We start from the raw sequence: 25,432 nt of genomic DNA, 5'->3' as shown, positions 1-25,432 counted from the left end.
AAATCTACTTTACTTTTGTGGGTGATGTTTCCACACAAACATAAAAATCAGAAAACCACAAAGTAAACTACAGTCTTCCAATAACTGATCATTACCCTTTAGATATCTAAATAAAGAAGTGAAAAACTAAAAGGAAGGGAAGAGAAGGGGAGGGGAGGAGTCAAGGATGGGAAGGAAGAATGCAGGCTGAAGGACTCTGCTAGATTGAGGAAAACTGAACAACAGAAGAGCAATACTAGCTCACAGCCACTAAGCATCTCTCTGGCCCCATGACAGGAACTTTCATAAATGTTATAAATTATTTCAAAGTTTGAGTTTTAAAAGCTGTTTTATAATTTTCAAATGTAAGATATTGCACGGTTTCTGAAAAAAACAAGTTAAAAATTTTTAAATGAATAAGAGATAAGACAGTAAATGGTTAGAAAAAGATAACTTCATTTTGCTAATGAAACTCAGTTTAAGTAGGACACATGAGACAAGCAAGAACTCGAGAGAGAGAAAAGAATGTGAAACAAATGACATCATCTTTAATGGAAGGGAAGAGATAATAAAAATTCGAGATAAAATGATAAATATAAAAAAATCAGCAAAGAGTATCAAAAGCCCAAATTTCTGAAAGGCAAATCATACCAAGGATTGTAGGAGGAATGGTGAGGGCACCTCTGCATAAACACTGAGGGCCAAGCAGCTGCAAAGGCATCTCCTGCAGGAGGACCTGATTGAGGACTGACTGAGAGAACAAGGATTGCCGCTGCAGACAATGCCAGCCAATTGGGAACTGCTGTTTAGAAGACACGATTTCCTGGGACCAATGCGGCAAGGGTGAAGGGTAATGAAAGGAGCTTGAGACAGCATTCAGAGGAGCTTGCTGCAGTGTCTCTCACCTGCTCCTGGAGTCTATGCCTTGAGTCCACACCACCCTACCTCCAACCCCCAAGGGCAGGTAGTGTCAGGCAGCAGGAAGTGCAGAGCCCAGACAGTAAAGGATCAGAACAATGAAGTCTCTGTACACTGAAACACTGAAGTCTCAGTTGGAAAACATTCAGTAAACAGAGAAAAATATAAACTATACATCTACACCATGCATGTATACCTGAGACTGTTGATCTAGTCTGACCAAAGTCATGATCTAATAATCTTTCTAGGTTTTTAATGAAAAACAGGTGGACTCATTAACAATGTAGGCAGTAAGTGAATGAGACTTAGACAAAAATATCTCTGCTTAAAGACAGTGTTTCATGGGGCTGGGGATTTAGCTCAGTGGTAGAGCGCTTACCTAGGAAGCGCAAGGCCCTGGGTTCGGTCCCCAGCTCCGAAAAAAAAAAAAAAAAGAACCAAAAAAAAAAAAAAGACAGTGTTTCATAGTGACAGTGTAAAATATTGACTGTGTTATATAAAGAAATAGATTTTTAAGACATAGTTTTTTTTTACACTGAAACTGGCATTCAGGTATAAAAAGATATCAACAAACTCAAGGACTCAAAAAATAATATTTTCCATGGACGTGATCTTAGAAGCATACATGAAAGAAATTCGCAGGCAGGCAAAATGTTTGGACATTCAATTTTTGTAAATCTAAAGAATACTTCAGCTTTAGAACCTATTTCCTACTGCATTTTTTTCCTATTTCAAGAGCTTACCCTTTTAAAAGACAAAAATGGTCGCTTGCTCAACTTTGAGGCCCCAGCGCCTGAGTGAGTACTTGCTCAAAAAGTTTTGGCATAACCATATTAACACAAAATTAATCAAACATTGAAATGTTTGAAATGTTGCATGATCAATAAATCAAAACCTACTGAAAAACAAAATAAATAATTTGTATACCATAAAAGCTAAACCATGTCATGTTCAATACCTCATGACTGTAATACAGAATATATTGGAGAAGCTAGGTCAGGCTACTTGTCAAGCATTCTTCTTTCTCCTCAAGAGCAGCACGACATCATCTTTACAAGCAACAGTAACTAAGTCTTTATTTCTTTCCATCCTACTAGTTGCATAATCTTCACAGTAGCTCATAAACAAAGTCATAATGACTACATTACAGGTTTAGAAATGTCTACAACCTGACCTAAGGTCACACTGCCAGGTTAGCTTTTGAATTTTAATCAACTATGCGTTATGCAAGAGGGATATTTGCAAGATGCTCAGAAGTCTCACACAACTTACCTTATAATCTAGAGCCCTTAAGGTATGGAAGATGAAAGCTAAGGAACAGAGGTGAAGATTCTTTGCCTCCCACACCCATACTCCCCAGTCCATCCCAGCTTCTGCCATTTCATGTATGTGTTAAACTTGGGAGACTCGGTTTTTGGTAGAAGTAGGAATTGCACTTCTCAGTATTTTTTTAAAATAAAGGATCATGGAGCCTGGAAACATAGTTTTCAGAGACAACACACCTGCTGCGTGAACGTGAGGATCTGAGCTTGGTTTGGCAGCACTCACATAAAAGCCAGGAGCAGGGTTACACTTCCTGAACTTCAGTGGTGCTGGAAGGCAAGCAGACACATGGTTCCAAGGCTCTCATTGGTCATCTACTCTAAGTGAAACTACAAACTCCACATTAAATTAGACACTCAACAAAGTGTAAGATCAGAACAAGACACCTGGCATCAACTTCTAGAATCTACATGTACACAGAGTGGACACACTCAAACATATATATGCACATATGAATATAGGCGACCCCCAACCCCCCACATAAATAACAGCCTGTGAGTCCAATGTTACTACTCATAGCTTTATTGTAAGTCTTAGAAATCTTTTGACAACTTCATATTAAGTTTTCTTTGGGGGGAATGTTATGTTTTTTTTGTTTGGACCTTGAGTTTTCTGAGATAGTTGTATACTATGTAGCTGCAGTTTCCCTGAAAATTATATCAATTCTCCGGCCTTTGCATTCCAAGTTCTGGAATGATAGCATTGTTTCATCACATTTCTCTTTTGTCTTCAGTTCCCTTAAAAGCAAAATAAATAGTCCCCCTTTTTCACAAGTCAGTGTAGCATAAAGTGATGTTCAAGATATAAAGAACCCCCCAAAATATAGAACTCACTCATTTACCACACATTGATTTGTCCAACCTCTATGCCTATCATGCATCGCATAGTACTCAGTATCTCCACCACTAGCACGGCTGCAGCATCCATGAGCTCCAGAGCTTTGCATGCTTGGGACTGTAAGCAAGTAGGGGAGCAGTCAGCAAACACTGGTGTCTGCTATGTTCATTTGTTAACCCCGGGACACTGTAATAATCGTCATGTGGCAGCAACTAATTCATATTTATCTAAATAATAAAGAAAATTCAACTCCCTATTCTCTCTGCTGTCAGGAAGGTTCTTTATGGACAGTCAATATCTAAAATTCAAACTGTAGAGTTTGGGTTTTTTTTCTACTGTCAAAGCAACAGTTTTAATCATGGAATATTGATGACCTTAGATCATCTCTGTGTCCACAACGATATGCTCAGTTCTTCCACAGTTGATTTTGGAATAAAAGCTGCCATATTTTGGTGGTGGATATATTTACAAAAATAAATTAGAGAGTTAAGTATTCTTCTTTCTCCACATCCTTACCAGCATGGGCTGTCACATTAGTTTTTGATCTTAGCCATTCTGATTGATGTAAGATAGAATCTCAGGGTCATTTTGATTTGTATTTCCCTGATGACTAGAGATGTTGAACTTTTTTATGTTTTTTCTCCCATTTGAGATTCTTTGTTGAGAATTCTATGTTTAGCTCTGTACCCTATTTTTAAATGGGGTTATGCGTTTTTGGTTTTTTTGTTTGTTTGTTTTATTGTTTGGCTGTTTGTTTGTTTGTTTTCTGAGCAAACTTCTTGAGTTTGTTATATATTTTAAATATTACCCCTCTATTAGGTGGAGTGTTGGTGAAGATTTTTTTTCCCAATCTGCAGGCCGCCATTTTGTCCTACTGACAGAATCCTTTGCCTTACAGAAGCTTGTGAGTTTCATTAAGTCCCATTTGTCAATTGTTGATCTTAGAGCCTGAGCCGTGGTGCTCTGTTCAAGAAATCTCCCCTCACGCCAATGCATCCAAGGCTGCTTCCCACTTTCTCTTTTCTTAGATTCAGTGTATCTGGTTTTATATTGAGAGCTTTGATCCACTTGGACTTAGGCTATGTACAGGTGATAAATATGGATCAATTTACATTCTTCTACAACCAGTCTGCCAGTTAGACCAGCACCAGTTGTGGAAGGTGCCTTTTTTTCCCCCACTATAGGGGTTTTGACTTCTTTATCAAATATATATTGTCCATAGGTGTGTGTGTTTATTTCTTGGTAAAATATACATGCAAAGTCATAAAAGAGTCTCATTTCCATATCTATGAAGCAAAGTCCAAGAAGTTCACAGCTGAAATTTCCCAAGAAATTAAAAAACAAGAGCCCTCTAGTGAAACATATGGTGTTATATTTCTGTTTTTAAAAGAATTCCTCTCATTCCCTCTATTTCTGTCTTGTTGAATGAACATGGTCTCAAATGCCTTCTAAATACACATCAGTACACTCATAGATGAGGGTAGCTCTCAGCCTCCATCAGAAAAGATTCTTTTTGTATGAGTTAACACAAAGAACCACAATAGGTCAAAGTAAAAAAAGTAAAAAACAGAAAAGATGACTGCATATCCATAGTAGCCATGAGCCCCTGTAAACACAGAGCCCAGGGAATATTAAGAACTCGTTCTGAGAGGCGAATGTTAATGAGGAAATCTGCAAACCAGTGTCTTCTGCACAGGGCAAGGCACTCTTAAACGACTGTAGTTGAACTTAACACCAAACCATATGTAGAAAATTGAGGCTCCAGCCCTCCCTAAGGACTACTGACAGTTAATGCTGGGTAGGAGAAGAAATGTTGTTTTATTCAGTGGTGTAGTGACTGTAAGTTGTCCACATTCCAGCAAAGAAACTCCTACTACTATTCATACATTAACTGTAATTAAACTCAGTGACGCACACACACACACACACACACACACACACACACACACACACAAGGGGGTGGGTAGTAGGTCAAGGACACATGAAGAAAGGTTTCAGCATGAGGAGCATTGGGTAAGACAGGGCAAATGGGGTAAGAGTATAAAATTCAAGACATATGTATATATAAAACCGTCAAAGAATAGAAAATTGAAAAGGTAACTCTTATCCCATCTTTCTGTGCTTTAAGAGCTTGTTTTATACTAATGCAATGTCCCATTGAGTACTAAAAAGCAAAGTCAACAGTTGCATCTCTCATTTCACCAATGACCTCATCAAGCCCAAAGGTGTCTTAAGAATAACAACTCCTCCTCCTTTTGACTACAGAGATAGAAAGGAAAGATGGTTCTCTTTCTCCAGATGATGCCATTGTGGTTAGCTCTGCTGTATGGTAGTCTCTTCTGAGTTTGTTAGACCTAGAGACATAGATACAAACAAGTAATTTGTACTATTTGGGGTTCTTATCAGCTAGAACTTCCAGCCCTATCTAGACAGCAGCATTGGCTGCTCATAAGGACCAATATGCTAGCCTGGGAAAAACTGCCCCTTATCTCAAAGGTTCCTTGAAGTGCTAAGGAAATCCACGTAAAGAAGTGTGTGGCAGACAACAGGGCTAAAACCATCCCATGGAAAAAAGACAGCATCTTCAACAAATGGTGCTGGTTCCACTGGAAGTCAGCATGTAGAAGAATGCAAGTCGACCCATTCTCATCTCCTTATACAAAGCTCAAGTCCAAGTGGATCAAAGACCTCCACATTGTTCTAAGCTCTGTATTTCCTTGAGAAAATGAAGAGGTGGAAATCTCACATGTGTCCTGTCAGTGGTGAGCTATATATAAGAGCTCAGTTTTACAACTTGATAGATAGATTTGGCCAAATGATTTAGCTGTGTTCTCATCCAGTCTCTGCTTGGTGATAATCCTCAGGATTTTGTTTACTTCTTAGAAGTTCAATAACATGACCTACAAAAGGCACTTGAGAGGTACCATGAGATTTCACTTTAAATACAGCTAATTTCTTTAAAATTCACATTTGTATCACAAGCAAATAATGTCCTGAACATTCACCTAACAAAACTTTAGATTTACATTATGCTTTGCTTGTGCATAATGCTGTATTGTTTCAGTCCTGAGCATGCTCTACTTTGAACAAATCCCAATGCCTACTTGTTATATAGAAGCCTAGAGACCAATTAGACCATTAGTAGCAGACTTTCCTGAAATTTCCAGCTAATCTTAAGAAATTTTAAGGAGAACAAAAAGCCCTAAATTGATTATTTAACCCCCAAGATATTCATCATTTCATGTCTGAAGGAACTGCAATTCAGGTTTATATAACTACTCAAAGGAAAATAGATGGTCTGGAGAAGTCAGGATTTTTTCCCTAATCTCCTTGTGAAAAATTTTTTCTCATTATCATTTATTTGTGTGTGTGTGTGTGTGTGTGTGTGTGTGTGTGTGTGTGTGTGTTCAATGTCATTCTGCTAGAGGAAAACATTTGTTTTGACTTGAACCTATGCAGTTGAGTGACACATCAATCTTATATGCCAGAAATTAAAACTAAAACTACCATTTTGAGATTTGGTAAACAAAGACAGGAACATAGCAACTCCCCTGTGTTTATCCTTTGCAAATGGTTCCCACGTTCTTTCACATACTTCCTTGAGTCCAATACTTTGTTTCCATACCCAATGCACTTTATTTTATACATCCAAACCACTTAGGAAAGTTAAAGGTTCTGCTTCAAAGTACAAATGAAAAACAATGATAGTATATTTCCTTCATCCTGTCTAGGAATCCATTGTCTCCTACCTGGACCATGGCAAAGCTTCTGGTCAGCTCTTCTCTACCAACTTCTAACCATCACTCTTAGCATCTAGTTTGTGTAGCACATCAAAATATCCTGTCATTGTTTTTATCAGAATTGACTTGCTCTAGCATTATCTGATTAGGATTCGATATAGAAGGTTTGCACACCCCTACAAACACCTCTATTGCTTTTCCATCTGCTTTACTTGCAGCATTCCAGTTACTTGCATTGCAAGCCTGCTCCATCTTCTCTTCAGATACTGATTCCTCTCTTGCCACAGGTATATACAGTTTATTCCATGGAATCTTACCTATACACTAGTATATCTGAAAAGGTCTTTCTCCCAATTGTCTCTTCTACTGTAGTCATTCATTTTATTATTACTTTATTCATGGCATTTAATAGTGATTACCACTATGCCACAATTCTGCCTTCAGCAAAGTTGATGCTTTATTACCACTTTGAGAATGTGAACTTGGCTTTAACAATTCCTGGTTTAACAACTGTGTACTTAGCATCCAAAATACCTCATTGCACATATTCATGATTGTACCAAAAAGAATGAAGGAAGTTTTGATCTCTAATCTCTGAGAAGTACTTTAGTTTATTTTTGCCAAGATCCAAGGAGCAAATTCAGAAGCTTTTTTGGTTGCATATTTTTATCCATGGAGTCTTAGCACTATGAGGGATGAGAACACCCTTGTAGCAAGGTCTCATGGACTAGCAAAATAATCATCTTTGACAAAACAAGCCTCAACCCATCCAAGAAGATTGAAATAATCCCATGGATCCTATCAGATCACCAAAGACTATGGCTAGACTTCAATAACAACAAAAACAACAGAAAACCCACATACCCATGTAAACACTCTCTCTACAGAGTGTAGAACAGCACTCTCTACTCAATGATAAATAGATCAGAGAAGAAATAACAAAATTAAAGACTTCCTGGAATTCGGTGAAAATGATGACACAGCACACCCAAACTTATGTGACACAATTAAAGCAGTGCTAAGAGGTAAATTCATAGCACTAAGTACCCTCTTAGAGAAATTGGAGAGATCTTACACTGACAACTTAACAACATATCTGAAAGCCATAGAACAAAAGGAAGCAAACATATCTAAGAGGAGTAGAGGAAAGGAAATAGTCAAATTCAGGGCCAAAACCAACCTAATAAATACAAAGAGATAATTATAAAGAATCAAAAAAAAAAAAACCCACAATGAAAACAAACAAAACAAAAGCACAATAAAATAAAATAAAATAAAAGCTGGTTCTTTGAGAGAATCAACAAGATAGATAAAGCCTTGGCCATTCTACCCAAGGAACACAGAGAAAGTGTGATCCAAATCAACAAAATCAGAAATGAAAAGGAAAGTCATAACAACAGAAACAGGAAATTCAAAAAATCATCAGACCCTACTGTAAAAGCCTATATTCAACAAATATAGAAAATCTATATGGAATGGATGGTTTTCTAAACAGATACCATGTACCAAACTTAAATCAAAAGCAGGTAAATTATGTAAATAAGCCATATCCCTTAAGGAAATAGAAGAAGTTATTAAAAAAAAACATCCCAACCAAAAATAAAAGCCCAGGACCAGGAGGCTTTAGTGCAGAATTCTAACAGACCTTGAAAGAAGAGATAATAGCAGCACTCCTCAAACTATTCCATAAAATAGAAACAGAAAGAACACTAGCTAATTCATTCTGTGAAGCCACTTTGATACCAAAACCACACAAGGACCCAACAAAAAAAGGAAACTTCAAACCAATCTTGTTTATGAATATCAATGTAAAAATAATCAATTCTCACTCACTGAATCCAAGAACACATCAAAACCATCATTCACTATGATGAAGTTTGCTTCATCCCAGGGATGCAAGGTTGATTCACTATACAAAGATCCACTGACTGACTATTTTAAGTGGAAAGGTACACTTGCATATACCCAATTAAGACGACTTTAACATCTCTTTATGAGCAAGAACAATTGTCACAATAGTATTCCATAGGTAAAATTATCTGAAGATAATGCCTACTTCCCTTCTTCCTTATCCTTCTCATTCCAAAGTGAGAAATACCCCAAGTTAACAATTTATGAATTAATTTTTGAAAATAGGATACAAAGCAATGGGTTTCACTGTGGTAATTTCATGCACATTGTGCTCTTTCGTTTACCCATCCGTCAATACTCTCTGGGCCTGGTCCCCTGTTGAGGTCTTTCATTCCCACCCCAGTAGTCTTTCTTCTGTTTTCATGCCATATGTTCTAATAAAAGTTTATAAAATAAGATGCATTGACTCATTGATAAGTGGATATTAGCCAAAATGCTCAAATTACCCTAGATGCACAGAACACATGAAACTCAAGAAGGATGCCCAAAATGTGAATGCTTCACTCCTCCCTTAAAAGGGGAACAATAGTCTTCACTCTCTTCTATACCTATTGGGATTGCAGACTGGTACAACCATTCTGGAAATCAGTCTGGAGTTTCCTCAGAAAATTGGACATTGAACTGCCTGAGGATCCAGCTATACCTCTCTTGGGCATATACCCAAAAGATGCCCCAACATATAAAAAAGACACGTGCTCCACTATGTTCATCGCAACCTTATTTATAATAGCCAGAAGCTGGAAAGAACCCAGATGCCCTTCAACAGAGGAATGGATACAGAAAATGTGGTACATCTACACAATGGAATATTACTCAGCTATCAAAAACAACGTCTTTATGAAATTCGTAGGCAAATGGTTGGAACTGGAAAATATCATCCTGAGTGAGGTAACCCAATCACAGAAAAGCACACATGGTATGCACTCATTGATAAGTGGCTATTAGCCCAAATGCTTGAATTACCCTAGATGCCTAGAACAAATGAAACTCAAGACGGATGATCAAAATGTGAATGCTTCACTCCTTCTTTAAAAGGGGAACAAGAATACCCTTGGCAGGGAATAGAGAGGCAAAGATTAAAACAGACACAGAAGGAACACCCATTCAGAGCCTGCCCCACATGTGGCCCATACATATACAGCCACCCAATTAGACAAGATGGATGAAGCAAAGAAGTGCAGGCCGACAGGAACCGGATGTAGATCGCTCCTGAGAGACACAGCCAGAATACAGCAAACACAGAGGTGAATGCCAGCAGCACTGAACTGAGAATAGGACCCCCGTTGAAGGAATCAGAGAAAGAACTGGAAGGGCTTGAAGGGGCTCGAGACCCCATATGTACAACAATGCCAACCAACCAGAGCTTCCAGGGACTAAGCCACTACCTAAAGACTATACATGGACTGACCCTGGACTCTGACCTCATAGGTAGCATGAATATCCTAGTAAGAGCACCAGTGGAAGGGGAAACCCTGGGTCCTGCTAAGACTGAACCCCCAGTGAACTAGATTGTTGGGGGGAGGGCGGCAATGGGAGGAGGATGGGGAGGGGAACACCCATAAAGAGGGGGAGGGGGAGGAGGATGTTTGCCCGGAAACCAGGAAAGGGAATAACACTCGAAATATATATAAGAAATACTCAAGTTAATTAAAAAAAGTGGGAGGACAAGAATACCCTTGGCAGGGAATAGGGAGGCAAAGTTTAGAACAGAGGATGAAGGAACACCCATTCAGAGCCTGCCCCACATGTGGCCCATACATATACAGCCACCCAATTAGACAAGATGGATGAAGCAAAGAAGTGCAGGCCGACAGGAACCGGATGTAGATCGCTCCTGAGAGACACAGCCAGAATACGGCAAATACAGAGGCGAATGCCAGCAGCAAACCACTGAATTGAGAATGGGACCCCATTTAAGGAATCAGAGAAAGAACTGGAAGAGCTTGAAGGGGCTCGAGACCCCTTATGAACAACAATGCCAAGTAGCCAGAGCTTCCAGGGACTAAGCCACTACCCAAAGACTATACATGGACTGACCCTGGGCTCCAACTGCATAGGTAGCAATGAATAGCCTAGGAAGAGCACCAGTGGAAGGGGAAGCCCTTGGTCCTGCCAAGACTGAACCCCCAGTGAACGAGATTGTTGGGGGGAGGGCGGTAATCTGGGGAGGATGGGGAGGGGAACACCCATATAGAAGAGGAGGGCAAGGGGTTAGGTCGATGTTGGCCTGGAAACCGGGAAAGGAATAACAGTTGAAATGTAAATAAGAAATACCCAATTTAATAAAGAAGGAGAAAAAAATGCACTGATTTATTCAATGTCCATCTTTTTTTTAAATAGTTCTTTCCACTACTACTGCGCTCTCGCTCTCTTGCTCTCTCTCTCTCTCTCTCTCTCTCTCTCTCTCTCTCTCTCTCTCTCCATCCCCCCTCTCCCCCCCCCCCCGACTCCAGATTGGGAGCTTGAAATTATAAAGAGGGAGCTGTTTGTTCTTTCACTCATTCATCTATTCTGAATTTACATTTTCCCGGCTCCATTTGATACAGTGTAGCAGATGGTAAGTGAAACCCAATTAATGGTGTCTTGAAAGTTGTGTCAAGACTAGTTAGGACCTCTGTTTCCAGAAGTCACAGGATGACAATGAGCACTTGTCATAGGCAAAGGGAATCAACAGCACTGACCTCCATTGCCTTAACCCAGTTGCTGACTGGAAAGAGACATTTGTTTCCCCAGGAGCACTTCTGAGGTTGTTTTATGCCATTGCAGCCTGAGGCAGTGGTATTAACCAGGCAACAGTGGGCACAGCAAAAAGCTTAAAACTCGGAGTGTGAGAAGGAAGCATCCAAAGAACCTTCAAATATTCTAGTATATGCTGGGACTAGAAGTGCAAAACAAAGTTTAATGCACACTTACAGAAGATATGAAAGGGCCCAAAGTGCTTACATGTGACCAGTTTGTGACACTGTACAAACAGAAAGTGGATGTATCAATATGAAGCAATAAGCCTCCAGATTAATACTGAAGACAGAATCCAAGGCATGCATGGTGTTTGTCCATAGGTTGTGAGACTTAATAGTCTGAAGCAACTAAGAAAATCTGTCTAATCATTTATTAAAACAACACTTAATGATAGAAAGTGATAAGAAAATACATGGGGTAGGAAAAGAAATAGATATATAAATATTTAAACACATACTAATGTGTATGTGTGCACAAATACACACACACACTATATACATATATATATATATACAAACTGTGAGTACTGCAATTTTTCTTCTACTCTTTATAGAAAATAGAGTCTTCTCTCATACAATTCATGATAAACACAGTTTCTCCTGCCTCCACACCTACCAGCTCTTTCCAGCTCTCCCTAGCTTCTTTCTTCCTGCATCCACTCCCCCTCCATTTTCCTTCAGAAAAGAGCAGGCCTCTAAGAGACAACAACCAAACATGACTAAACAAAATACAATAAGAAAGGGAAGAGCCCTCAAACCAAGGCAAGGCAATCCAACCGAAGGAAAAAGTCCCAAGAACTTGCAAAAAGAAAATAAATAAAAGACACATTAGTCCCCACAGTTAGGACTCCCACTAAAACACCAAGCTATCACCCACAATACATACACAGAAGACATGGTACATACCCCTGCAGGCCTGGAACACTATGTTTTAACTAGCCAGTCTTCTGTAAGGCACATGTAAGTAGAAGACTCTAGATTTAAATAAAAGGACACTCGGGAATGCCCTGTAGCTACATTAACAAAATTAAAATATGAATATATAATTGCACTGTTATTATATTGACCTGATTTAGATTTTTAAGTTTGCTGTAATTCTTTGTATGAAGAGAAAATAGCTTGAAAAAATAAAAGAAATAAAAAAATATTTAAATGAAAGACCAGATATTATTTATTCACTCAGAAAGTAGAAAGGCGGCGGAGAAAAGGTGGAGACCATTTTCTCAGCGGTACAGATCTTGCCTAGCGTTATGCATGGCCCTGGACATATTTTCCAGCACTGCAAACTAACTGTCACCCAATATAAGAAAAGTGTAATAAACAACAGTGAGAGAATTAGGAATAAATAGCAAAATGACATAGTAAATACTTCCTTATCCTAATCACTCCAAATGTAAGTAAGTAAGAACTATTCAATGTGAGGGATAAAATTAGAAAACAAGAAAAATTTAAGTCCTTGGATTGTTAACTGGGTCTGACAAAAATACTGTGAATTTGAAGAAAACAAAATTCACACAGTACAAGTCAAAGACAGCTGAAGATACGCCATACATAGATGCCACAAGACAGGATGGCTGGAATACTGACAGAAGAAGCTTTAAACTGAAACAACAGAGGGTCGCAAAAGACACCCATAGATAATACATCCATATCAACGATCAAGTTTTGAGATGCTGTACCACCTAAAAACATGCTTGTACTAACAAAATAAACACCATAATACAAAAAAATCAAACATAAATGAATGAAGAAACATGATCCAGTAAGCACTAAAATCTTTCCTTCTTTCAATGAGGGATAGAACTACTGGGAAAAAAAACAAACCAGAAACAAAGCTTACACAGTACTATAGACCACTTAGTCACAGATATCTAGAGAACACTTGCTCTAATAACAGAATGGGTTTGTCCTGAATCCACACGGAGTAAAACATGAGCCAGGACAGATCATGTGAGGGGCCATAACATAGACATAGACACATGTTACATGCTTAATCCTAGAAAGTATGTATTTGACAGAAATAAATAAAATAAAAAGGAATTGAGGGAAAATGGGGTAATCCACCATCACAAGGCATTAAACAACATGATACTAGAGAACAAATAGGTCAAAGGAAAATGAATACTAAGACAGATAAGAAAATGCTTTGGGATGAATGACAATAATAGGAATGTATCAAAACCTTTAGAATTGTGTAAAAGCAGTACTCACAGAAAAGACCATATACGCAAGGGTATACATTAGAAATGAAGAAAATGGATCAGTTGCTAACCCAGTCTTCTACTTTAAGAAATTCGAAATTTCTAGGAAATTAAATTCAAGAAAAGCAGAAGAAAGGAACCTAAAAAGATGAGAAGATAAAAATAAAACAGAGAAAAAAACAATATTGAAGTTAATGAATTAGTTATATCAGCCAAACAGTAAACACAAGCCACTATACATAACGAATGCACATATGAACAAACACACCATTCTCATACAATGGAATATCACACAGCCATAAGAAGAAATGATATATTGACACACTGAACAATATTTTGAATGTGGACATTAAATATGTACTATGTAGTTTAAGACTGCCATAAAAGGGCCTGTATGCTGTGATATCATTTGTAAGAAATGTTCAGAATAAGAAAATCTATACAGACACAAAGTATAGTAAGTTTGTCAGAGGTTAAGGGAAGAGGAAAATGGACAGTAATTGCTAATACCTTTTTTCAGGGTGCTTAAAAGATACAAGAATTACAAAATGGGAATGATTTTCTACATTGTGGATATATTAAGAAGCACTTCATTTCACATTTGAAACAGCTAAGTGTAAAATTACATGATTCGTATCCTTATTTGTTTCAACTGTAAAAACTGATGAAAAATAGATGTCTTATTTCAGATACTCTGTTAATGATCTTCTTAATAGCTAAGGTTTTCTTTTTAAAACAAATATGTGTACGGGAATGTCAGATGACCTGATCTCATCTTCCCTCTCCTTTGTCAGAAGTCAATCACAAAGTATCAGTGAGTTCTCTACAACCAATAAACTTCTGGAAACCAGCCAGCAAGGGCAGAGTCCCTCCATAAGCATTTATGTGCATCAAAATGAAATCTGCAGTGCTCACTCAATTAGCTGGCCCCATGATATATGTACTATGTATCCTCTCATATACTTTATTCTACAAGTTATTTTATTTTCGGTGTGGGTATGCGTAGAGACCAGAGCTTAATATCAGGTGACTTCCTCATAGACACTCCATTTTACCTTTAAAGACAGTGTCTGTTAAACCTAGAACTTCCCAAATTGGAAAGACTAGCTGGCCCATGACTTCTGCAGATCCACTGTCTCCATTTCTCCAGTGTTACGACTATAGGTACACACCTTCACGCCTGGCTTTTTATGTGAATGCTGGGAATGTCAACTTAGATCCTTATCCTTGTACACATAAGGACTGAGCCATTTCCTGTCTATTGAATCAGCCTGACCACAGACATAGCAATATGTCATTTAACTCATAATTAAAACAACAATAAAAAATAGATCAGATTGGAGATTGGTATGCTTTTTCAGTAACCAAAACAGTCACACCTAAAAATGTACTAAGTACATTAGTGAATCTGGGTTCCTTGGAGAACCTACTCTTTTTACATAGATATAAATTGTTTCTGCTGTTGACTTAAAACTTGTGTTTGCTGACTACTCACAGGGTCATTACTTTCATTGCACACTTTTTTTTCAGTTTAAGAAAGAATGATTTACTTACAATTTTAGCTCACTCTAATGCATTTAAAAGAAATCTCATCTTGAGCTAGCAAATCCACACCTATACACTCATTCTCTGGAAGTAGTCTGGGTCTAAACTAGAACACCAATTAATGTAGATTGCCTTCTGTGTTTGACACTCCACAATAAATAACTTCAGTTCAATGGATAGCCTGTCTTCTCTGTCTGAGTCAGCACTCTTTAAAGTTCCTGCCCGCAATTACCTAGTGGTAATCCTCCCTATAGATGAGATTGTTATTCTGGGAGCGTTCCCTTAACTTTTAAGGCACGCCTGTGCTTGAATTCAGTCGTCTAATTTTATTTTACCATTTTTATATTGTAGAATCACAAATTTAACGTTTCTTAGAGCCATACCATTTCTCTGTCTTGGTATTCTATCCCATACCAAATCCTTTGTCTTCCTGTGACTCTGAGAAGAGATTACACCATTCTCCAAATCAGCAACAAGTCTGTCTACTCTTGACAAAAGCAATCATTAATCATTCCACTGATGACTCTTGTCATCTTTCTGTATAGGAATAGGGTGTCTGGGATGCCTGTAATTTTTCTTTCTATCTGTAAGGAACAGTTTCTTTACTTAAATGTTTACAGAGCATAATCTCCAAGCTTATGTGAGGTTTTTGGCATGAATGAGACTAGAGTGAAGGGGTAATACAGTCTCTCCATATACATGATATCTGGTCCATAGACCATTCAGTCTTGATGGTGAAAACACACAGAGCCTCAAGTCCTTTTTGATCTCTACTCTTAATTCATAAATGTGTTAATTGTCTTGTGGTTAGTTGTGTTGCTTAGCAGTAAAAATATGGAGAAAAAGAGGTCAGATTAGTACTTTGGAAAACTAGATAAGATTGATGAAGCTAAGAAGTGCATGCAGGCCAACGGAACCGAATACAGATGTCTCCTGAGAGACACAGCCAGAGCACGTCAAATACAGAGGCGAATGCTAGCAGCAAACCACTGAACTGAGAACAGGACCCCTCTTGGAGGAATTAGAGAAAGGATTGAAAGATCTGATGGGGCTTGCAACCTCATAAGAATAACACTGCCAACCAACCAGAGCTTCCAGGGACTAAACCACTACCCAAAGACTATACATGGACTGACCCAGGGCTCCAGCTGCATTATGTAGCAGAAGATGGCCTTGTTGGGCACCAATGGTAGGAGAAGCCCTTGGTCCTACCAAGGTTGGATCTCCAGTGTTGGGGAATGTCGGGGAGGGGTTGGATGAGGAGGGAAACACCCTTATAGAAGAAGGGGAGGGGGGATGGTATAGGGGTCATATGTCCCAGAAACTGGGAAAGCGAATAACATTTATAATGTAAGTAAAAAATATTCAATAAAAAAGAAAATGACATATATTTTACGCATGCCTATTTATTGCTTAAAGATGCACTTTCCAGGATGTAGGCTTAGATTTTTCAAAAACGACTTTTGTTAGGGTTCTTGCACACTTCTACCTTACTTCTAGACCACTGTCCAGAGGTGGCAGAGAAATAAGGTTAATAGGAAAGTGTGTTGTGGAATTGTTTAGAAGTAGTTCTTTTGTGTGATTCTAGTCTTCACTGTCAGAACATCATCAGTCCAGTCAAAGAGCAAAGACATGAATCAGTAGCAGCAGCTAGATCCAATAGAAGCTACATGACTGCAGAGAATTGGAATGAAGTCAACCGAAGTTGAATATGACCAGCAAAGCATTGCACAGCTAGCAAAGACCAGCAAAGCATTGCAAGGCATAACAATGCAAGAGCACCCTCTGACTCTCTGTGGGATTATGTTTATAATCATTCTAAACATCATGCTTCCTCTCAAACATTCACTCCAGCATAACATGAGATGCCCTCTCACCTGTCTGCTTCAACAAAACATTCTCTCACAAGGTAGCTTCCAGAAAAACATCACCTGATACAACTGAGTTTCCTTCCAAAGAAAAGTCCACTTTACCAGAGTGTACCTTCAGTTCATTAGCTTTACATGAAACTACAATGAATGACAAACAATTATTTCCCTGATAACGGCCATTCCTACTGAATCATACATTCTTTGAAGGAATAAACATAACTCACAATTGGGTCCTGAACCCCACATTACAACCACACCTGTGACAAATATCAGGGGGAAGTTGGGTAACATTTCCATGATCCATTTGATTTATATCTCTCATTTTATCAAGCTGAACTTTCTCTGGATTCTCTGATTCTAACTTACTCAGTTTTGCTCAGGAAGCCCTTATGACACAAGCAGTTTGTTTTAGACAGTAAAACAGGTACTATATATTCAAATTCCAAAGAGCCTAGGATGTAGGCCCAACTAATTTGAAGTAGGCCTGCCACCAACAGTCTATAAATATTGGAAGGAGATAAAGCAGGGATAGTGAAGCAATTAATTCTGAATCAGGGGTCAATTATAGAGAGGAAAGCATAGCAGCCATTTATAATTGTAAATTACTGTGCTATGTCTCCCTGGGATATTTTTAATTATGAAATGAAGGACTCTGTCATCTCTTAATAGAATTTCCACAGTCTACAAAATCTTAATAGAAAGGATTTTGTTTAAACACAGAAGTTTTAAAGTATGTATTCACCCATCATACCACTCGGGATTCCCCTCTCCCAGAATTATTGCAAAAGGTTTGGAACAATGTTTATAAGTCTTCGAGAAAAAGGTAGGCAGAAGAAGAGAAGACAATAGACAAAAAGTATCTTAGGGTTGAGATACTTAGAGTAGATAGCCCATGAGTATGTTTCATTAGCTCAAAGTTGCCTCAGACTTTTATGCCCCCCAAAAAGTAAGGAATTTTACATGCAGAAAACTTCAGATATTTGATGGAAATCTCTAAGTTCAAGATGTACAGAAAATTTCACAGTAGACACTGAAAGTCTGCCTAGAAACAGTCAGATCTTCAGATTTTCTTCTCTGTTAGGGCACTGAGCCACACTCTCTCATTGTCCACGCAAGAGCATCAGTCATAGCTGGAGAAAACATGAGGCACCATCCCCAAAACAGGAAAACTATTACAGTGAAAATAAAATAGTCCTGAACATTATCAAATTGCGAAGATATATTACTTTAAAGGGAATAGCATAGCAGGGATGTTTAACGTCAGTAAGAACAAAGAAGACAACAGAAAAACTTTTCACTGGGCAACAATTGTTAGAGTGCTAAGTCTAGATGATAGAGCATTCTATTGGAGATAAAGTTGACATGTTTTAAGATATAAAACAAAGTTTATATTGTACATTTCATAAAATGAAGAGAAATATAGAAGGGCATTCTATAGCAAGACTCAGGGAGAAGAGAATCATTAGCCGTACATATTTTATCTAGTACGGTTATATTAGTATTCCAGAAAAAAACATTTTAAGTTCAACGTGATGAAAATAATAGAGTACCAAAGAACTAATTATGAAATTTTTCCCACAAACTTCCTCCAGAGTCTGGAATATCTAATGTAAAAATGAAAGGAATAAAAAATTAAAGAAAAGAATCAAAAAGCTCAAACTTAAATATGTTCCCAACAGAGAAAATCTTACTTTTATACCATGTATTGAATAGCCATAAAAACATGTAAGGCACTACCATGTCACAAGCAGTGTAAAGAGTTACCCCCTAATATCAAGTCCTCTGATCATAACAGTATTAAATTAGAAGTCAAGGATTTTCTCAAAGTTTATAAGAACAGTGATTTGAACAATAATAACCTCCTATCACCACCTTCTGGCTTCTAAAACCAAGTATCAACTGAAAGAACAAAATTAAAAGTATTATATATATGAAAATAAAAAAACAGCGATTACAAAATTTTAATTATTTGATTGTTTCTCTTTTGCACACACCCACATACAATGTTTAAATCAAATTATATCTCAAAGGATGGTGATGCTCTTCAAAAGCTAAGAACTATCTAATAAAAACCTCAGTACCAACCATCCTTTCAGTTGTTGATCATGGGAGACCAAGATACTTCCAAAAGAAGATAGGTTATTGTCATTGCTTTTGGTTGGTTCCCAAAACTAGAAGGTAAGACCCTGTAGCTGAAGATATAGGACTTGAGTAATATAGCTGGAAATGATCTGGACGCCTCCTTAAGGACTAGCTCTCAAAGTATCAGAAGGTAAGTTATGAAAACTGCCAAGAAAGAAAAGTAATAAATAGATCTACTGAGATGGAGAACCTATGTACTACAATAATTAACATCCTAAAATGATATTCCCAATGGTGTAAATAGTGATATTTATATTTTGGGGTAATCAACAGCCTGTCTAGTTGGACTCAAGGCCCACTCAATACAAAGAAATTCACTTTCAGTTTTAGAAACCTAGCCAAGAACTCATATCCAGAAAGGTTATAGGCCTCAGTGAAAAGTCCACAATGTCTATTTCACTAAATCAAGACAGTTTCTAACTATATTCTGAACACTTCTCCTTATACACATGGGTAAATGTGACTCATATCTCATCAAAGCTTTTGCTTGCAATAAATGGAGGCTATTATGGAGATCCACAACTGGCAAAAATGCAACTAATAAGTGACCATAATGTACCCAGCCTTATTTAGGTCATCTTCAACTCAATATCTACATTGAAGGATCAAGTTACATCAGGGAAGAGAGGTAGAAAGATTATAAGGGCACCAAGACCATGACTCCTGCTGCAATATAGTGTTGTCTAGATGGGACAAAAATGTTACACCCATGATATATCAGCAATATGGCTGTCCAAACAAGATGTGCATAATGACAGCAGCACAGCACATGCCATGAACATGGCTCTACTCTTACTTGAAGAACTACAAGCAGTTAGTGGCAGCTGAAGGAGGGAGGAGGATTGTTCTTCAGGGAAAATTTCTCTAATAGGTTATCTGTTGCCAACTGTATATAGGTCAGTCCTAAACACATCTACATATGAGCAAGACTAAATGGACTTAGTGTGTGTGTGTGTGTGTGTGTGTGTGTGTGTGTGTGTGTGTGTGTGTGAGAGAGAGAGAGAGAGAGAGAGAGAGAGAGAGAGAGAGAAGAAAAGAGAGAGACGCCAGAAACTATGAAGGCCAGAAGATCCTGGACTGATGTCATACAGACCCTAAGAGAACACAAATGCCAGCCCAGGTTACTGTATCCTGCAAAACTCTCAATTAACATTGATGGAGAAACCAAGATATTCCATGACAAAACCAAATTTACACAATATCTTTCTACAAATCCAGCACTACAAAGGATAATAAATGGTAAAGCCCAACATAAGGAGGCAAGCTATACCCTAGAAGAAGCAAGAAACTAATCGTCTTGGCAACAAAACAAAGAGAATGAAAGCACACAAACATAACCTCACATCCAAATATGAATATAACGGGAAGCAATAATCACTATTCCTTAATATCTCTCAATATCAATGGCCTCAACTCCCCAATAAAAAGACATAGATTAACAAACTGGATACGCAACGAGGACCCTGCATTCTGCTGCCTACAGGAAACACACCTCAGAGACAAAGACAGACACTACCTCAGAGTGAAAGGCTGGAAAACAACTTTCCAAGCAAATGGTCAGAAGAAGCAAGCTGGAGTAGCCATTCTAATATCAAATAAAATCAATTTCCAACTAAAAGTCATCAAAAAAGATAAGGAAGGACACTTCATATTCATCGAAGGAAAAATCCACCAAGATGAACTCTCAATCCTAAATATCTATGCCTCAAATACAAGGGCATCTACATACGTAAAAGAAACCTTACTAAAGCTCAAAACACACATTGCACCTCACACAATAATAGTGGGAGATTTCAACACCCCACTCTCATCAATGGACAGATCATGGAAACAGAAATTAAACAGTGAAGTCGACAGACTAAGAGAAGTCATGAGCCAAATGGACTTAACGGATATTTATAGAACATTCTATCCTAAAGAAAAAGGATATAGCTTCTTCTCAGCTCCTCATGGTACTTTCTCCAAAATTGACCATATAATTGGTCAAAAAACGGGCCTCAACAGGTACAGAAAGATAGAAATAATCCCATGCGTGCTATCAGACCACCACGGCCTAAAACTGGTCTTCAATAACAATAAGGGAAGAATGCCCACATATACGTGGAAATTGAACAATGCTCTACTCAATGATAACCTGGTCAAGGAAGAAATAAAGAAAGAAATTAAAAACTTTTTAGAATTTAATGAAAATGAAGATACAACATAACCAAACTTATGGGACACAATGAAAGCTGTGCTAAGAGGAAAACTCATAGTGCTGAGTGCCTGCAGAAAGAAACAGGAAAGAGCATATGTCAGCAGCTTGACAGCACACCTAAAAGCTCTAGAACAAAAAGAAGCAAATACACCCAGGAGGAGTAGAAGGCAGGAAATAATCAAACTCAGAGCTGAAATCAACCAAGTAGAAACAAAAAGGACCATAGAAAGAATCAACAGAACCAAAAGTTGGTTCTTTGAGAAAATCAACAAGATAGATAAACCCTTAGCCAGACTAACGAGAGGACACAGAGAGTGCGTCCAAATTAACAAAATCAGAAATGAAAAGGGAGACATAACTACAGATTCAGAGGAAATTCAAAAAATCATCAGATCTTACTATAAAAACCTATATTCAACAAAACTTGAAAATCTTCAGGAAATGGACAATTTCCTAGACAGATACCAGGTATCGAAGTTAAATCAGGAACAGATAAACCAGTTAAACAACCCCATAACTCCTAAGGAAATAGAAGCAGTCATTAAAGGTCTCCCAACCAAAAAGAGCCCAGGTCCGGACGGGTTTAGTGCAGAATTCTATCAAACCTTCATAGAAGACCTAATACCAATATTATCCAAACTATTCTACAAAATTGAAACAGATGGAGCACTACCGAATTCCTTCTACGAAGCCACAATTACTCTTATACCTAAACCACACAAAGACACAACAAAGAAAGAGAACTTCAGACCAATTTCCCTTATGAATATTGACGCAAAAATACTCAATAAAATTCTGGCAAACCGAATTCAAGAGCACATCAAAACAATCATCCACCATGATCAAGTAGGCTTCATCCCAGGCATGCAGGGATGGTTTAATATACGGAAAAACATCAACGTGATCCATTATATAAACAAACTGAAAGAACAAAACCACATGATCATTTCATTAGATGCTGAGATAGCATTTGACAAAATTCAACACCCCTTCATGATAAAAGTCCTGGAAAGAAAGGAATTCAAGGCCCATACCTAAACATAGTAAAAGCCATATACAGCAAACCAGTTGCTAACATTAAACTAAATGGAGAGAAACTTGAAGCAATCCCACTAAAATCAGGGACTAGACAAGGCTGCCCACTCTCTCCCTACTTATTCAATATAGTTCTTGAAGTTCTAGCCAGAGCAATCAGACAACAAAAGGAGATCAAGGGGATACAGACCGGAAAAGAAGAGGTCAAAATATCACTATTTGCAGATGACATGATAGTATATTTAAGTGATCCCAAAAGTTCCACCAGTGAACTACTAAAGCTGATAAACAACTTCAGCAAAGTGGCTGGGTATAAAATTAACTCAAATAAATCAGTTGCCTTCCTCTATACAAAAGAGAAACAAGCCGAGAGAGAAATTAGGGAAACGACACCCTTCATAATAGACCCAAATAATATAAAGTACCTCGGTGTGACTTTAACCAAGCAAGTAAAAGATCTGTACAATAAGAACTTCAAGACAATGAAGAAGGAAATTGAAGAAGACCTCAGAAGATGGAAAGATCTCCCATGCTCATGGATTGGCAGGATTAATATAGTAAAAATGGCCATTTTACCAAAAGCAATCTACAGATTCAATGCAATCCCCATCAAAATACCAATCCAATTCTTCAAAGAGTTAGACAGAACAATTTGCAAATTCATCTGGAATAACAAAAAACCCAGGATAGCTAAAGCTATCCTCAACAATAAAAGGACTTCAGGGGGAATCACTATCCCTGAACTCAAGCAGTATTACAGAGCAATAGTGATAAAAACTGCATGGTATTGGTACAGAGACAGACAGATAGACCAATGGAATAGAATTGAAGACCCAGAAATGAACCCACACACCTATGGTCACTTGATTTTTGACAAAGGAGCCAAAACCATCCAATGGAAAAAAGATAGCATTTTCAGCAAATGGTGCTGGTTCAACTGGAGGGCAACATGTAGAAGAATGCAGATCGACCCATGCTTATCACCCTGTACAAAGCTTAAGTCCAAGTGGATCAAGGACCTCCACATTAAACCAGACACACTCAAACTAATAGAAGAAAAACTAGGGAAGCATCTGGAACACATGGGCACTTGAAAAAATTTCCTGAACAAAACACCAATGGCTTATGCTCTAAGATCAAGAACGACAAATGGGATCTCATAAAACTGCAAAGCTTCTGTAAGGCAAAGGACACTGTGGTTAGGACAAAACGGCAACCAACAGATTGGGAAAAGATCTTTACCAATCCTACAACAGATAGAGGCCTCATATCCAAAATATACAAAGAACTCAAGAAATTAGACCGCAGGGAAACAAATAACCCTATTAAAAATGGGGTTCAGAGCTAAACAAAGAATTCACAGCTGAGGAATGCCGAATGGCTGAGAAACACCTAAAGAAATGTTCAACATCTTTAGTCATAAGGGAAATGCAAATCAAAACAATCCTGAGATTTCACCTCACACCAGTGAGAATGGCTAAGATCAAAAACTCAGGTGACAGCAGATGCTGGCGAGGATGTGGAGAAAGAGGAACACTCCTCCATTGTTGGTGGGATTGCAGACTGGTAAAACCATTCTGGAAATCAGTCTGGAGGTTCCTCAGAAAATTGGACATTGAACTGCCTGAGGATCCAGCTATACCTCTCTTGGGCATATACCCAAAAGATGCCTCAACATATAAAAGAGACACGTGCTCCACTATGTTCATCGCAGCCTTATTTATAATAGCCAGAAAATGGAATGAACCCAGATGCCCTTCATCAGAGGAATGGATACAGAAAATGTGGTACATCTACACAATGGAATATTACTCAGCTGTCAAAAACAACGAGTTTATGAAATTCATAGGCAAATGGTTGGAACTGGAAAATATCATCCTGAGTGAGCTAACCCAATCACAGAAAAACACACATGGTATGCACTCATTGATGAGTGGCTATTAGCCCAAATGCTTGAATTACCCTAGATGCCTAGAACAAATGAAACTCAAGATGGATGATCAATATGTGAATGCTTCACTCCTTCTTTAAAAGGGGAACAAGAATACCCTTGGCAGGGAAGAGAGAGGGAAAGATTAAAACAGATACTGAAGGAACACCCATTCAGAGCCTGCCCCACATGTGGCCCATACATATACAGCCACCAAACTAGATAAAATGGATGAAGCAAAGAAGTGCAGGCTGAAAGGAACTGGATGTAGATCGCTCCTGAGAGACACAGCCAGAATACAGCAAATATAGAGGCGAATGCCAGCAGCAAACCACTGAACTGAGAATAGGACCCCCGTTGAAGGAATCAGAGAAGGAACTGGAAGATCTTGAAGGGGCTCGAGACCCCAAAAGTACAACAATGTCAAGCAACCAGAGCTTCCAGGGACTAAGCCACTATCTAAAGACTATACATGGACTGACCCTGGACTCTGACCTCATAGGTAGCAATGAATATCCTAGTAAGAGCACCAGTGGAAGGGGAAGCCCTGGGTCCTGCTAAGACTGAACCCCCAGTGAACTAGACTGGTGGGGGGAGGGCGGCAATGGGGGGAGGGTTGGGAGGGGAACACCCATAAGGAAGGGGAGGGGGGAGGGGGATGTTTGCCCGGAAACCGGGAAAGGGAATAACATTCAAAATGTATATAAGAAATACTCAAGTTAATAAAAAAAAATCAAAAAAAATTATAAAACTCTGAAGGACAAATGAAACAGATATAAGTACTGTTCATTTTCATGGATTGAAAGAATTCATATCAAAGAAAAACAGCAACATGGAAACACAAAGGGCCCTACAGAGTCAAAGCGATTCTGAAAAATACTATCAAAGAGGAAAAGCAATGTGGAAGTGCACACAAAGGGACCCAAAGCAACCAAGAAATTCTGAAATGCAGGGGAGGGGAACACAATGCTGAAACCATCACACCAATTTCAAAATATACTATAGAGACATTGTAACAAAAACAGCATGTAATGTCATAAAAATCAGACAAGTGAATCAATGGAA

General features: G+C 38.3%; 1 protein-coding gene across 4 annotated transcripts in view; it reads right to left on the bottom strand.

The window, feature by feature from the left end:
* The window catches only part of Agbl1 (AGBL carboxypeptidase 1), a 906,807-nt gene that overhangs the window by 430,258 nt on the left and 451,117 nt on the right, over nucleotides 1–25,432 (bottom strand). The gene's annotated exons all lie outside the window — the stretch shown is intronic.

Source organism: Rattus norvegicus, chromosome 1 (genome assembly GCF_036323735.1).
Source record: "Rattus norvegicus strain BN/NHsdMcwi chromosome 1, GRCr8, whole genome shotgun sequence".
In the NCBI taxonomy this organism is placed as follows: Eukaryota; Metazoa; Chordata; class Mammalia; order Rodentia; family Muridae; genus Rattus; species Rattus norvegicus.
The sequence above is the reverse complement of the archived record's forward strand: the minus strand, read 5'-3'. Positions and strand labels throughout refer to the sequence as shown.